The following is a 17,280-nucleotide window of genomic DNA, read 5'->3' on the forward strand; positions in this document are numbered from 1 at the left end:
GACGAATGGAAAACAGAAAAACCACTCGTGAAATTTTGTTTCAAAGACACGAAAGATAGTTTTGCATCGAATTGTCACTGACGATGAAAAATGGATTTATGTTTAGAATCCTTTACGGAGAAAATCATTGGTTAATCCATCAACGTCGACCGCAAAAAAAGATCGATTCGGTTGAAAGGCAATGCTCTGTGTTTGGTGGGATCAGAAGGGTGTGGTATATCACAACTGAAACTGCTGTATTCACCAGACTTGGTACCTTCCGATTATCATTTGTTTTTATCGATAGGACACGCATTGGCTGAGCAGCACTTCGATCCCTTCGCAGAAGTCGAATATTAGGAGTCTGGTTTTTTTGCTATTAACATGTTATTCACAAATTGCCAGAAGGGTAGTCAAAATGTGTAAAAAGCAATGGTCAATACTTTGAATAATTTTTTTTTTACTTTCCCATTCAAAATTAGTATATTATTTTATACCGGTACACCTGGTATTTGCTGCAATTACTGGAGAACATACAACATTTTGAATCCCTTTTACAGATGTATGTATACTACTTACCTCCTTTGGGCTGAAGGAACCACCCCCTGTTCCAGAAATTGAAGTTGAATTGCAAATTTAAAATCGTACCAAACCTTTAAATGAACCAATAATATAAAGGCGTGATAATTTTTTGTATTTTCCATCTTTATGAAAATCACTTAAATATGTACTTCAAAATGATTTTTGTTGATGTGTTTTTTGTCTTTTGTCTCTAAAATAAAATGTTCATATATTGTAAATATTTACAAATACGTCAACGGGTAGATTTCGACTATATTCTCGATTTTACGGTTTCAATGATTTTGAAATTAATTAAGGGTAATCCATTTCGAGGTTCTCTACTTAAAAAAAACAATAGAAAATTCTAATTTAATGGGGAATGTTTATTATCATTCGAAAGATCATTATTTGGTATTTATTTTTTTTAAGATTATCTATTTCAAATGTAGGCCGCGGCTACGTCTCAGATGTTCCATCCGTTGAGTCCAATTTTCGATGGCTCGTTCGAGCATTTCGACTGGTAACTGGCGAATGATACGCGTGATGTGGCGAATGATACGCGTGCTGTTTTGCTCCAAGGCCTGAATCGAAGTGGGATTGTCCGCATAGATTTTAGACTTAACATATCTCCACAGGAAAAAGTCTAACGGTGTGATATCACACGATCTTGATGGCCAATTGACCGGCCCAAATGAAATTTTCTGCTCACCGAAGTGTTCTCTCAATAAATCCATTAATTGATGCGATATGTCGGAAGTGGCGCCGTCTCCATTGACGGTTACGTTCTCCGTTCCCACGACAGTCGGGTCTACGTAACCGGAACGGACCCGGATTTATTCCGGCCAAGGACTGTCAACTCGACAGAATTCTGCCGCTAAAACAACCACAACGGTTACGTTCTCACCGGCATAATTTCTGAAGAAATATGAATCGATGATTTCTCCGGCCTACAAACCACACCACACCGTTGTTTTCTCTGGATGAAATGGCAGCTCTTGAATCTCTTCAGGTAGCCAGAAAGGAGCCTAATCGTCGCTGAACAAAATTTGGCCCGAAAACATTGGATCTTCTTGCAACTTTTCAAGAACCCACAGAGCGAAGTGATGTCGCTTGGGAAGGTCGAGCGGCTTCAGCTCTTGCAAAAGCCGTATTTTGTACGCTTTTAATTTAAGATCTCGACGTAAAATGCGGCAAGTCGTTCCATACGTCAATACGAGTTGCTGCGAATGGCGCCGAATCGACTCTCCACGGTCTTCGTTGTTGTTGTTGTTGTAGCGACAGAATTCTGCCGCCACGGTCTTCGTGTACACTCTCGGCTACGGCCGCTATATTTTCCAGCACGCAGTGACGTGGTCTATTTGTTCGAATACGATATTATCCAATAACGAACATCATGACAGCTTGACAGGATTCACGCGTGATCTGTCAAAAAAGGCTATTGAAAAATGTAGGTCTACTTGGGTCATCCGTTAGTTGGATTTTGTACTTATTTCTCCATTCATTTTTTTCGTTTTTGAATTTTTAGTTTAATTATTTAAGGGTTTTGTAGAATCTGATAGTTGTCGAAATCAAAATTGAAAGTTAAGAAAATAATTTATTTTATTGTTGCGAATTAACGTGTCTCCATTTCCATAGCGGTAAAAAACAGATATTTTAAGAGGATTTAAAAAACTTAATTTAACATCATGACAAATGCATCTTTATGCAGGCAATATAAATCCGTAAAGTAAGCAAGTAAATACATACAAGCTTACAAGTAAATGCAATCTAAATTGCACTTCCTCGGACATCAGGTGGATTACTGTTCTCAATTGTATCTGTCAAAATAATTTGTTTCTATTTTCTAATTTATTTTGCAAACAGATATATCCCATAATAAACAAATATTTTTTTAACCCGTAAAATGTTGTATATAGTGGCGAGCAATACTGGTCGGATGCTGAAGTAATCTTTAGTAATGGCAAAAGTGAATGCAATCAGTACAGGTATTTCCGTAGCTCCAATATACGCTATTTTCATTTTGATTTTCCAGCTGACTTCAATCCGTTTATGTTTGATAATGAATGATAGAACAGGGTGTGTACAGAATACATCAGTATCTGCTGCTTCGTTAAATATGATGGTCAATTTTGTATTTGATGCTGGAAAAAAATTGCATCAATTGATCTCTGGTACTTAATAGGGATCTTATCCGAAATACCGATATTAAGTGAGCCTTAAGATTCAAATGCATTGATAGGGAACATATGTTGTGAACGAGCCTTAATTTTTTTTGTTTGGTTGGCATGACATCAGTCAGTCATTAAACAAACAACATCATCTTTTTTCTTTGTGTTGGGAATGTCAAATTTTTACCGGAAAGTGATTTGCGGAAAGCATTAATTTTTTTAAGAAAAGTACTGCAGAGTCGCATCGAATGCTTGTCGAAGCAACATGCAAAAGATGGTTTCAACGGTTCAGAGATAATGATTTGGATGTGAGAAATGATGAACGTGGAAGACCACCAAAAAAGTTTGAAGACGCCAAACTGCAAGCAATATTGGATCAAGATGATACTTTGAGTCAAAAGTAAATGGCAGCCATGTTAAATGTTGCACATCAAACAATTTCAGACCATTTGTAAACTATGGGAAAGATCCAAAAGTGTGAAATTGGGTGCCACATGAATTGAATGAAAGACGAATGGAAAACAGAAAAACCACTCGTGAAATTTTGTTTCAAAGACACGAAAGATAGTTTTGCATCGAATTGTCACTGACGATGAAAAATGGATTTATGTTTAGAATCCTTTACGGAGAAAATCATTGGTTAATCCATCAACGTCGACCGCAAAAAAAGATCGATTCGGTTGAAAGGCAATGCTCTGTGTTTGGTGGGATCAGAAGGGTGTGGTATATCACAACTGAAACTGCTGTATTCACCAGACTTGGTACCTTCCGATTATCATTTGTTTTTATCGATAGGACACGCATTGGCTGAGCAGCACTTCGATCCCTTCGCAGAAGTCGAATATTAGGAGTCTGGTTTTTTTGCTATTAACATGTTATTCACAAATTGCCAGAAGGGTAGTCAAAATGTGTAAAAAGCAATGGTCAATACTTTGAATAATTTTTTTTTTACTTTCCCATTCAAAATTAGTATATTATTTTATACCGGTACACCTGGTATTTGCTGCAATTACTGGAGAACATACAACATTTTGAATCCCTTTTACAGATGTATGTATACTACTTACCTCCTTTGGGCTGAAGGAACCACCCCCTGTTCCAGAAATTGAAGTTAAATTGCAAATTTAAAATCGTACCAAACCTTTAAATGAACCAATAATATAAAGGCGTGATAATTTTTTGTATTTTCCATCTTTATGAAAATCACTTAAATATGTACTTCAAAATGATTTTTGTTGATGTGTTTTTTGTCTTTTGTCTCTAAAATAAAATGTTCATATATTGTAAATATTTACAAATACGTCAACGGGTAGATTTCGACATATATTATCGATTTTACGGTTTCAATGATTTTGAAATTATTAAAGGGTAATCCATTTCGAGGTTCTCTATTTAAAAAAAAACAATAGAAAATTCTAATTTAATGGGGAATGTTTATTATCATTCGAAAGATCATTATTTGGTATTTATTTTTTTTAAGATTATCTATTTCAAATGTAGGCCGCGGCTACGTCTCAGATGTTCCATCCGTTGAGTCCAATTTTCGATGGCTCGTTCGAGCATTTCGACTGGTAACTGGCGAATGATACGCGTGATGTGGCGAATGATACGCGTGATGTTTTGCTCCAAGGCCTGAATCGAAGTGGGATTGTCCGCATAGATTTTAGACTTAACATATCTCCACAGGCAAAAGTCTAACGGTGTGATATCACACGATCTTGATGGCCAATTGACCGGCCCAAATGAAATTTTCTGCTCACCGAAGTGTTCTCTCAATAAATCCATTAATTGATGCGATATGTCGGAAGTGGCGCCGTCTCCATTGACGGTTACGTTCTCCGTTCCCACGACAGTCGGGTCTACGTAACCGGAGCGGACCCGGATTTATTCCGGCCAAGGACTGTCAACTCGGCAGAATTCTGCCGCTAAAACAACAACAACGGTTACGTTCTCACCGGCATAATTTCTGAAGAAATATGAACCGATGATTTCTCCGGCCTACAAACCACACCAAACCGTCGTTTTCTCTGGATGAAATGGCAGCTCTTGAATCTCTTCAGGTAGCCAGAAAGGGGCCTAATCGTCGCTGAACAAAATTTGGCCCGAAAACGTTGGATCTTCTTGCAACTTTTCAAGAACCCACAGAGCGAAGTGATGTCGCTTGGGAAGGTCGAGCGGCTTCAGCTCTTGCAAAAGCCGTATTTTGTACGCTTTTAATTTAAGATCTCAAAGTAAAATACGCCAAGTCGTTCCATACGTCAATACGAGTTGCTGCGAACGGCGCCGAATCGACTCTCCACGGTCTTCGTTGTTGTTGTAGCGACAGAATTCCGCCGCCACGGTCTTCGTGTACACTCTCGGCTACGGCCGCTATATTTTCCAGCACGCAGTGACGTGGTCTATTTGTTCAAATACGATATTATCCAATGATGAATATCATGACAGCTTGACAGGATTCACGCGTGATCTGTCAAAAAAGGCTATTGAAAAATGTACCTCTACTTGGAACATCCGTTAGTTGGATTTTGTACTTATTTCTCCATTCATTTTTTTCGTTTTTGAATTTTTAGTTTAATTATTTAAGGGTTTTGTAGAATCTGATAGTTGTCGAAAGCAAAATTGAAAGTTAAGAAAATAATTTATTTTATTGTTGCGAATTAACGTGTCTCCATTTCCATAGCGGTAAAAAACAGATATTTTAAGAGGATTTAAAAAACTTAATTTAACATCATGACAAATGCATCTTTATGCAGGCAATATAAATCCGTAAAGTAAGCAAGTAAATACATACAAGCTTACAAGTAAATGCAATCTAAATTGCACTTCCTCGGACATCAGGTGGATTACTGTTCTCAATTGTATCTGTCAAAATAATTTGTTTCTATTTTCTAATTTATTTTGCAAACAGATATATCCCATAATAAACAAATATTTTTTTAACCCGTAAAATGTTGTATATAGTGGCGAGCAATACTGGTCGGATGCTGAAGTAATCTTTAGTAATGGCAAAAGTGAATGCAATCAGTACAGGTATTTCCGTAGCTCCAATATACGCTATTTTCATTTTGATTTTCCAGCTGACTTCAATCCGTTTATGTTTGATAATGAATGATAGAACAGGGTGTGTACAGAATACATCAGTATCTGCTGCTTCGTTAAATATGATGGTCAATTTTGTATTTGATGCTGGAAAAAAATTGCATCAATTGATCTCTGGTACTTAATAGGGATCTTATCCGAAATACCGATATTAAGTGAGCCTTAAGATTCAAATGCATTGATAGGGAACATATGTTGTGAACGAGCCTTAATTTTTTTTGTTTGGTTGGCATGACATCAGTCAGTCATTAAACAAACAACATCATCTTTTTTCTTTGTGTTGGGAATGTCAAATTTTTACCGGAAAGTGATTTGCGGAAAGCAATAATTTTTTTAAGAAAAGTACTGCAGAGTCGCATCGAATGCTTGTCGAAGCAACATGCAAAAGATGGTTTTAACGGTTCAGAGATAATGATTTGGATGTGAGAAATGATGAACGTGGAAGACCACCAAAAAAGTTTGAAGACGCCAAACTGCAAGCAATATTGGATCAAGATGATACTTTGAGTCAAAAGTAAATGGCAGCCATGTTAAATGTTGCACATCAAACAATTTCAGACCATTTGTAAACTATGGGAAAGATCCAAAAGTGTGAAATTGGGTGCCACATGAATTGAATGAAAGACGAATGGAAAACAGAAAAACCACTCGTGAAATTTTGTTTCAAAGACACGAAAGATAGTTTTGCATCGAATTGTCACTGACGATGAAAAATGGATTTATGTTTAGAATCCTTTACGGAGAAAATCATTGGTTAATCCATCAACGTCGACCGCAAAAAAAGATCGATTCGGTTGAAAGGCAATGCTCTGTGTTTGGTGGGATCAGAAGGGTGTGGTATATCACAACTGAAACTGCTGTATTCACCAGACTTAGTACCTTCCGATTATCATTTGTTTTTATCGATAGGACACGCATTGGCTGAGCAGCACTTCGATCCCTTCGCAGAAGTCGAATATTAGGAGTCTGGTTTTTTTGCTATTAACATGTTATTCACAAATTGCCAGAAGGGTAGTCAAAATGTGTAAAAAGCAATGGTCAATACTTTGAATAATTTTTTTTTTACTTTCCCATTCAAAATTAGTATATTATTTTATACCGGTACACCTGGTATTTGCTGCAATTACTGGAGAACATACAACATTTTGAATCCCTTTTACAGATGTATGTATACTACTTACCTCCTTTGGGCTGAAGGAACCACCCCCTGTTCCAGAAATTGAAGTTAAATTGCAAATTTAAAATCGTACCAAACCTTTAAATGAACCAATAATATAAAGGCGTGATAATTTTTTGTATTTTCCATCTTTATGAAAATCACTTAAATATGTACTTCAAAATGATTTTTGTTGATGTGTTTTTTGTCTTTTGTCTCTAAAATAAAATGTTCATATATTGTAAATATTTACAAATACGTCAACGGGTAGATTTCGACATATATTATCGATTTTACGGTTTCAATGATTTTGAAATTATTAAAGGGTAATCCATTTCGAGGTTCTCTACTTAAAAAAAAACAATAGAAAATTCTAATTTAATGGGGAATGTTTATTATCATTCGAAAGATCATTATTTGGTATTTATTTTTTTTAAGATTATCTATTTCAAATGTAGGCCGCGGCTACGTCTCAGATGTTCCATCCGTTGAGTCCAATTTTCGATGGCTCGTTCGAGCATTTCGACTGGTAACTGGCGAATGATACGCGTGATGTGGCGAATGATACGCGTGATGTTTTGCTCCAAGGCCTGAATCGAAGTGGGATTGTCCGCATAGATTTTAGACTTAACATATCTCCACAGGCAAAAGTCTAACGGTGTGATATCACACGATCTTGATGGCCAATTGACCGGCCCAAATGAAATTTTCTGCTCACCGAAGTGTTCTCTCAATAAATCCATTAATTGATGCGATATGTCGGAAGTGGCGCCGTCTCCATTGACGGTTACGTTCTCCGTTCCCACGACAGTCGGGTCTACGTAACCGGAGCGGACCCGGATTTATTCCGGCCAAGGACTGTCAACTCGGCAGAATTCTGCCGCTAAAACAACAACAACGGTTACGTTCTCACCGGCATAATTTCTGAAGAAATATGAACCGATGATTTCTCCGGCCTACAAACCACACCAAACCATCGTTTTCTCTGGATGAAATGGCAGCTCTTGAATCTCTTCAGGTAGCCAGAAAGGGGCCTAATCGTCGCTGAACAAAATTTGGCCCGAAAACGTTGGATCTTCTTGCAACTTTTCAAGAACCCACAGAGCGAAGTGATGTCGCTTGGGAAGGTCGAGCGGCTTCAGCTCTTGCAAAAGCCATATTTTGTACGCTTTTAATTTAAGATCTCAAAGTAAAATGCGCCAAGTCGTTCCATACGTCAATACGAGTTGCTGCGAACGGCGCCGAATCGACTCTCCACGGTCTTCGTTGTTGTTGTTGTTGTAGCGACAGAATTCCGCCGCCACGGTCTTCGTGTACACTCTCGGCTACGGCCGCTATATTTTCCAGCACGCAGTGACGTGGTCTATTTGTTCAAATACGATATTATCCAATGATGAATATCATGACAGCTTGACAGGATTCACGCGTGATCTGTCAAAAAAGGCTATTGAAAAATGTAGGTCTACTTGGGTCATCCGTTAGTTGGATTTTGTACTTATTTCTCCATTCATTTTTTTCGTTTTTGAATTTTTAGTTTAATTATTTAAGGGTTTTGTAGAATCTGATAGTTGTCGAAAGCAAAATTGAAAGTTAAGAAAATAATTTATTTTATTGTTGCGAATTAACGTGTCTCCATTTCCATAGCGGTAAAAAACAGATATTTTAAGAGAATTTAAAAAACTTAATTTAACATTATGACAAATGCATCTTTATGCAGGCAATATAAATCCGTAAAGTAAGCAAGTAAATACATACAAGCTTACAAGTAAATGCAATCTAAATTGCACTCCCTCGGACATCAGGTGGATTACTGTTCTCAATTGTATCTGCCAAAATAATTTGTTTCTATTTTCTAATTTATTTTGCAAACAGATATATCCCATAATAAACAAATATTTTTTTAACCCGTAAAATGTTGTATATAGTGGCGAGCAATACTGGTCGGATGCTGAAGTAATCTTTAGTAATGGCAAAAATGAATGCAATCAGTACAGGTATTTCCGTAGCCCCAATATACGCTATTTTCATTTTGATTTTCCATCTGACTTCAATCCGTTTATGTTTGATAATGAATGATAGAACAGGGTGTGTACAGAATACATCAGTATCTGCTGCTTCGTTAAATATGATGGTTAATTTTGTATTTGGTGCTGGAAAAAAATTGCATCAATTGATCTCTGGTACTTAATAGGGATCTTATCCGAAATACCGATATTAAGTGAGCCTTAAGATTCAAATACATTGATAGGGAACATATGTTGTGAACGAGCCTTAATTTTTTTTTGTTTGGTTGGCATGACATCAGTCAGTCATTAAACAAACAACATCATCTTTTTTCTTTGTGTTGGGAATGTCAAATTTTTACCGGAAAGTGATTTGCGGAAAGCATTAATTTTTTTAAGAAAAGTACTGCAGAGTCGCATCGAATGCTTGTCGAAGCAACATGCAAAAGATGGTTTCAACGGTTCAGAGATAATGATTTGGATGTGAGAAATGATGAACGTGGAAGACCACCAAAAAAGTTTAAAGACGGCAAACTGCAAGCAATATTAGATCAAGATGATACTTTGAGTCAAAAGTAAATGGCAGCCATGTTAAATGTTGCACATCAAACAATTTCAGACCATTTGTAAACTATGGGAAAGATCCAAAAGTGTGAAATTGGGTGCCACATGAATTGAATGAAAGACGAATGGAAAACAGAAAAACCACTCGTGAAATTTTGTTTCAAAGACACGAAAGATAGTTTTGCATCGAATTGTCACTGACGATGAAAAATGGATTTATGTTTAGAATCCTTTACGGAGAAAATCATTGGTTAATCCATCAACGTCGACCGCAAAAAAAGATCGATTCGGTTGAAAGGCAATGCTCTGTGTTTGGTGGGATCAGAAGGGTGTGGTATATCACAACTGAAACTGCTGTATTCACCAGACTTAGTACCTTCCGATTATCATTTGTTTTTATCGATAGGACACGCATTGGCTGAGCAGCACTTCGATCCCTTCGCAGAAGTCGAATATTAGGAGTCTGGTTTTTTTGCTATTAACATGTTATTCACAAATTGCCAGAAGGGTAGTCAAAATGTGTAAAAAGCAATGGTCAATACTTTGAATAATTTTTTTTTTTACTTTCCCATTCAAAATTAGTATATTATTTTATACCGGTACACCTGGTATTTGCTGCAATTACTGGAGAACATACAACATTTTTAATCCCTTTTACAGATGTATGTATACTACTTACCTCCTTTGGGCTGAAGGAACCACCCCCTGTTCCAGAAATTGAAGTTGAATTGCAAATTTAAAATCGTACCAAACCTTTAAATGAACCAATAATATAAAGGCGTGATAATTTTTTGTATTTTCCATCTTTATGAAAATCACAGTACATATTTATACTTCAAAATGATTTTTGCTGATGTGTTTTTTGTCTTTTGTCTCTAAAATAAAATGTTCATATATTGTAAATATTTACAAATACGTCAACGGGTAGATTTCGACATATATTCTCGATTTTACGGTTTCAATGATTTTGAAATTATTAAAAAGTAATCCATTTCGAGGTTCTCTACTTAAAAAAAAAACAATAGAAAATTCTAATTTAATGGGGAATGTTTATTATCATTCGAAAGATCATTATTTGGTATTTATTTTTTTTAAGATTATCTATTTCAAATGTAGGCCGCGGCTACGTCTCAGATGTTCCATCCGTTGAGTCCAATTTTCGATGGCTCGTTCGAGCATTTCGACTGGTAACTGGCGAATGATACGCGTGATATGGCGAATGATACGCGTAATGTTTTGCTCCAAGGCCTGAATCGAAGTGGGATTGTCCGCATAGATTTTAGACTTAACATATCTCCACAGGAAAAAGTCTAACGGTGTGATATCACACGATCTTGATGGCCAATTGACCGGCCCAAATGAAATTTTCTGCTCACCGAAGTGTTCTCTCAATAAATCCATTAATTGATGCGGTATGTCGGAAGTGGCGCCGTCTCCATTGACGGTTACGTTCTCCGTTCCCACGACAGTCGGGTCTACGTAACCGGAACGGACCCGGATTTATTCCGGCCAAGGACTGTCAACTCGGCAGAATTCTGCCGCTAAAACAACAACAACGGTTACGTTCTCACCGGCATAATTTCTGAAGAAATATGAACCGATGATTTCTCCGGCCTACAAACCACACCAAACCGTTGTTTTCTCTGGATGAAATGGCAGCTCTTGAATCTCTTCAGGTAGCCAGAAAGGGGCCTAATCGGCGCTGAACAAAATTTGGCCCGAAAACGTTGGATCTTCTTGCAACTTTTCAAGAACCCACAGAGCGAAGTGATGTCGCTTGGGAAGGTCGAGCGGCTTCAGCTCTTGCAAAAGCCGTATTTTGTACGCTTTTAATTTAAGATCTCGACGTAAAATGCGCCAAGTCGTTCCATACGTCAATACGAGTTGCTGCGAACGGCGCCGAATCGACTCTCCACGGTCTTCGTTGTTGTTGTTGTTGTAGCGACAGAATTCTGCCGCCACGGTCTTTGTGTACACTCTCGGCTACGGCCGCTATATTTTCCAGCACGCAGTGACGTGGTCTATTTGTTCGAATACGATATTATCCAATGATGAACATCATGACAGCTTGACAGGATTCACGCGTGATCTGTCAAAAAAGGCTATTGAAAAATGTAGGTTTACTTGGGTCATCCGTTAGTTGGATTTTGTACTTATTTCTCCATTCATTTTTTTCGTTTTTGAAATTTTACTTTAATTATTTAAGGGTTTTGTAGAATCTGATAGTTGTCGAAATCAAAATTGAAAGTTAAGAAAATAATTTATTTTATTGTTGCGAATTAACGTGTCTCCATTTCCATAGCGGTAAAAAACAGATATTTTAAGAGGATTTAAAAAACTTAATTTAACATCATGACAAATGCATCTTTATGCAGGCAATATAAATCCGTAAAGTAAGCAAGTAAATACATACAAGCTTACAAGTAAATGCAATCTAAATTGCACTCCCTCGGACATCAGGTGGATTACTGTTCTCAATTGTATCTGCCAAAATAATTTGTTTCTATTTTCTAATTTATTTTGCAAACAGATATATTCCATAATAAACAAATATTTTTTTAACCCGTAAAATGTTGTATATAGTGGCGAGCAATACTGGTCGGATGCTGAAGTAATCTTTAGTAATGGCAAAAGTGAATGCAATCAGTACAGGTATTTCCGTAGCTCCAATATACGCTATTTTCATTTTGATTTTCCATCTGACTTCAATCCGTTTATGTTTAATAATGAATGATAGAACAGGGTGTGTACAGAATACATCAGTATCTGCTGCTTCGTTAAATATGATGGTCAATTTTGTATTTGGTGCTGGAAAAAAATTGCATCAATTGATCTCTGGTACTTAATAGGGATCTTATCCGAAATACCGATATTAAGTGAGCCTTAAGATTCAAATGCATTGACAGGGAACATATGTTGTGAACGAGCCTTAATTTTTTTTTTGTTTGGTTGGCATGACATCAGTCAGTCATTAAACAAACAACATCATCTTTTTTCTTTGTGTTGGGAATGTCAAATTTTTACCGGAAAGTGATTTGCGGAAAGCATTAATTTTTTTAAGAAAAGTGCTGCAGAATCGCATCGAATGCTTGTCGAAGCAACATGCAAAAGATGGTTTCAACGGTTCAGAGATAATGATTTGGATGTGAGAAATGATGAACGTGGAAGACCACCAAAAAAGTTTGAAGACGTCAAACTGCAAGCAATATTGGATCAAGATGATACTTTGAGTCAAAAGTAAATGGCAGCCATGTTAAATGTTGCACATCAAACAATTTCAGACCATTTGTAAACTATGGGAAAGATCCAAAAGTGTGAAATTGGGTGCCACATGAATTGAATGAAAGACGAATGGAAAACAGAAAAAACACTCGTGAAATTTTGTTTCAAAGACACGAAAGATAGTTTTGCATCGAATTGTCACTGACGATGAAAAATGGATTTATGTTTAGAATCCTTTACGGAGAAAATCATTGGTTAATCCATCAACGTCGACCGCAAAAAAAGATCGATTCGGTTGAAAGGCAATGCTCTGTGTTTGGTGGGATCAGAAGGGTGTGGTATATCACAACTGAAACTGCTGTATTCACCAGACTTGGTACCTTCCGATTATCATTTGTTTTTATCGATAGGACACGCATTGGCTGAGCAGCACTTCGATTCCTTCGCAGAAGTCGATTATTAGGAGTCTGGTTTTTTTGCTATTAACATGTTATTCACAAATTTCCAGAAGGGTAGTCAAAATGTGTAAAAAGCAATGGTCAATACTTTGAATAATTTTTTTTTTACTTTCCCATTCAAAATTAGTATATTATTTTATACCGGTACACCTGGTATTTGCTGCAATTACTGGAGAACATACAACATTTTGAATCCCTTTTACAGATGTATGTATACTACTTACCTCCTTTGGGCTGAAGGAACCACCCCCTGTTCCAGAAATTGAAGTTGAATTGCAAATTTAAAATCGTACCAAACCTTTAAATGAACCAATAATATAAAGGCGTGATAATTTTTTGTATTTTCCATCTTTATGAAAATCACTTAAATATGTACTTCAAAATGATTTTTGTTGATGTGTTTTTATATATTCTCGATTTTACGGTTTCAATGATTTTGTAATTATTAAAGGGTAATCCATTTCGAGGTTCTCTACTTAAAAAAAAAACAGAAAATTCTAATTTAATGGGGAATATTTATTATCATTCGAAAGATCATTATTTGGTATTTATTTTTTTTAAGATTATCTATTTCAAATGTAGGCCGCGGCTACGTCTCAGATGTTCCATCCGTTGAGTCCAATTTTCGATGGCTCGTTCGAGCATTTCGACTGGTAACTGGCGAATGATACGCGTGATGTGGCGAATGATACGCGTGATGTTTTGCTCCAAGGCCTGAATCGAAGTGGGATTGTCCGCATAGATTTTAGACTTAACATATCTCCACAGGCAAAAGTCTAACGGTGTGATATCACACGATCTTGATGGCCAATTGACCGGCCCAAATGAAATTTTCTGCTCACCGAAGTGTTCTCTCAATAAATCCATTAATTGATGCGATATGTCGGAAGTGGCGCCGTCTCCATTGACGGTTACGTTCTCCGTTCCCACGACAGTCGGGTCTACGTAACCGGAACGGACCCGGATTTATTCCGGCCAAGGACTGTCAACTCGGCAGAATTCTGCCGCTAAAACAACAACAACGGTTACGTTCTCACCGGCATAATTTCTGAAGAAATATGAACCGATGATTTCTCCGGCCTACAAACCACACCAACCCGTTGTTTTCTCTGGATGAAATGGCAGCTCTTGAATCTCTTCAGGTAGCCAGAAAGGGGCCTAATCGTCGCTGAACAAAATTTGGCCCGAAAACGTTGGATCTTCTTGCAACTTTTCAAGAACCCACAGAGCGAAGTGATGTCGCTTGGGAAGGTCGAGCGGCTTCAGCTCTTGCAAAAGCCGTATTTTGTACGCTTTTAATTTAAGATCTCGACGTAAAATGCGCCAAGTCGTTCCATACGTCAATACGAGTTGCTGCGAACGGCGCCGAATCGACTCTCCACGGTCTTCGTTGTTGTTGTTGTTGTAGCGACAGAATTCTGCCGCCACGGTCTTTGTGTACACTCTCGGCTACGGCCGCTATATTTTCCAGCACGCAGTGACGTGGTCTATTTGTTCGAATACGATATTATACAATGATGAACATCATGACAGCTTGACAGGATTCACGCGTGATCTGTCAAAAAAGGCTATTGAAAAATGTAGGTCTACTTGGGTCATCCGTTAGTTGGATTTTGTACTTATTTCTCCATTCATTTTTTTCGTTTTTGAATTTTTAGTTTAATTATTTAAGGGTTTTGTAGAATCTGATAGTTGTCGAAATCAAAATTGAAAGTTAAGAAAATAATTTATTTTATTGTTGCGAATTAACGTGTCTCCATTTCCATAGCGGTAAAAAACAGATATTTTAAGAGGATTTAAAAAACTTAATTTAACATCATGACAAATGCATCTTTATGCAGGCAATATAAATCCGTAAAGTAAGCAAGTAAATACTTACAAGCTTACAAGTAAATGCAATCTAAATTGCACTCCCTCGGACATCAGGTGGATTACTGTTCTCAATTGTATCTGCCAAAATAATTTGTTTCTATTTTCTAATTTATTTTGCAAACAGATATATCCCATAATAAACAAATATTTTTTTAACCCGTAAAATGTTGTATATAGTGGCGAGCAATACTGGTCGGATGCTGAAGTAATCTTTAGTAATGGCAAAAGTGAATGCAATCAGTACAAGTATTTCCGTAGCCCCAATATACGCTATTTTCATTTTGATTTTCCATCTGACTTCAATCCGTTTATGTTTGATAATGAATGATAGAACAGGGTGTGTACAGAATACATCAGTATCTGCTGCTTCGTTAAATATGATGGTCAATTTTGTATTTGGTGCTGGAAAAAAATTGCATCAATTGATCTCTGGTACTTAATAGGGATCTTATCCGAAATACCGATATTAAGTGAGCCTTAAGATTCAAATGCATTGATAGGGAACATATGTTGTGAACGAGCCTTAATTTTTTTTGTTTGGTTGGCATGACATCAGTCAGTCATTAAACAAACAACATCATCTTTTTTCTTTGTGTTGGGAATGTCAAATTTTTACCGGAAAGTGATTTGCGGGAAGCATTAATTTTTTTAAGAAAAGTACTGCAGAGTCGCATCGAATGCTTGTCGAAGCAACATGCAAAAGATGGTTTCAACGGTTCAGAGATAATGATTTGCATGTGAGAAATGATGAACGTGGAAGACCACCAAAAAAGTTTGAAGACGCCAAACTGCAAGCAATATTGGATCAAGATGATACTTTGAGTCAAAAGTAAATGGCAGCCATGTTAAATGTTGCACATCAAACAATTTCAGACCATTTGTAAACTATGGGAAAGATCCAAAAGTGTGAAATTGGGTGCCACATGAATTGAATGAAAGACGAATGGAAAACAGAAAAACCACTCGTGAAATTTTGTTTCAAAGACACGAAAGATAGTTTTGCATCGAATTGTCACTGACGATGAAAAATGGATTTATGTTTAGAATCCTTTACGGAGAAAATCATTGGTTAATCCATCAACGTCGACCGCAAAAAAAGATCGATTCGGTTGAAAGGCAATGCTCTGTGTTTGGTGGGATCAGAAGGGTGTGGTATATCACAACTGAAACTCTGGTTTTTTTGCTATAAACATGTTATTCACAAATTGCCAGAAGGGTAGTCAAAATGTGTAAAAAGCAATGGTCAATACTTTGAATATTTTTTTTTTTCCCATTCAAAATTAGTATATTATTTTATACCGGTACACCTGGTATTTGCTGCAATTACTGGAGAACATACAACATTTTGAATCCCTTTTACAGATGTATGTAAGTTAACGCCACCGCTCACACATAGCACTTAACTGTAAAGTAAACACAATAGTCTAATTGAAAAGTAACTCTAAGCAAAATATCGCCAATCACTATTTGTAAACAGATTTCGGTATCAGATTCTTATAATAACTAAAAATCAATCCCATAGACTCAAGGTTAAAGAATTTCATCACAAGATAAAATTCATATTAAGTAAACAATGGTAAATAGTATAAATAGGCTTAAGTGTAAAATAAAGGAAGTCTTTTTGCTGTAAGAAGGCGAAGTTGAAGCAACGGCTTGTTTTCCTTTTTTAAAAACGCTTTTGCTAAGGGCAAAAATATAAGTGGCGATCCTGCCAGGAGATGTAAAAAAATCTCTTGAACTCAAATAAAAAATTTTTTGGCAACTAAAAAAGGAGACAAAAATCTCCAGTTGTTCAAAATAAAGAAACAAGTATCGTAATAAATACGAGAAAAGTAAAACAAAAACCGAAAAAACTGAGTAACAAATAAAGGAGACAAAAATCTCCAGTTGCTTAATTACAAAAAACAAGTATCGTGAAAAAATACGAGAAAAACTATATAAAAAAAAGAAAGAAAAAAAAACTTCGAAAGTGAAAGAAATACAACAAATTATTAAAGAAAAAAAACTTTGAAAGTGAAAGAAATACAACAAATTATTAAAGAAAAAAACTTTGAAAGTGAAAGAAATACAACAAATTATTTTAACAAGGCAACAACAGGGAGATACAAACAGTGATAGTGACGACGCAGCAACCAGAAATAAATATAGATACCAACCAGGCAACAACAGGGAGATACAAACAGTGATAGTGACGACGC

Source organism: Bactrocera oleae, chromosome 3, assembly GCF_042242935.1.
Source record: "Bactrocera oleae isolate idBacOlea1 chromosome 3, idBacOlea1, whole genome shotgun sequence".
In the NCBI taxonomy this organism is placed as follows: Eukaryota; Metazoa; Arthropoda; class Insecta; order Diptera; family Tephritidae; genus Bactrocera; species Bactrocera oleae.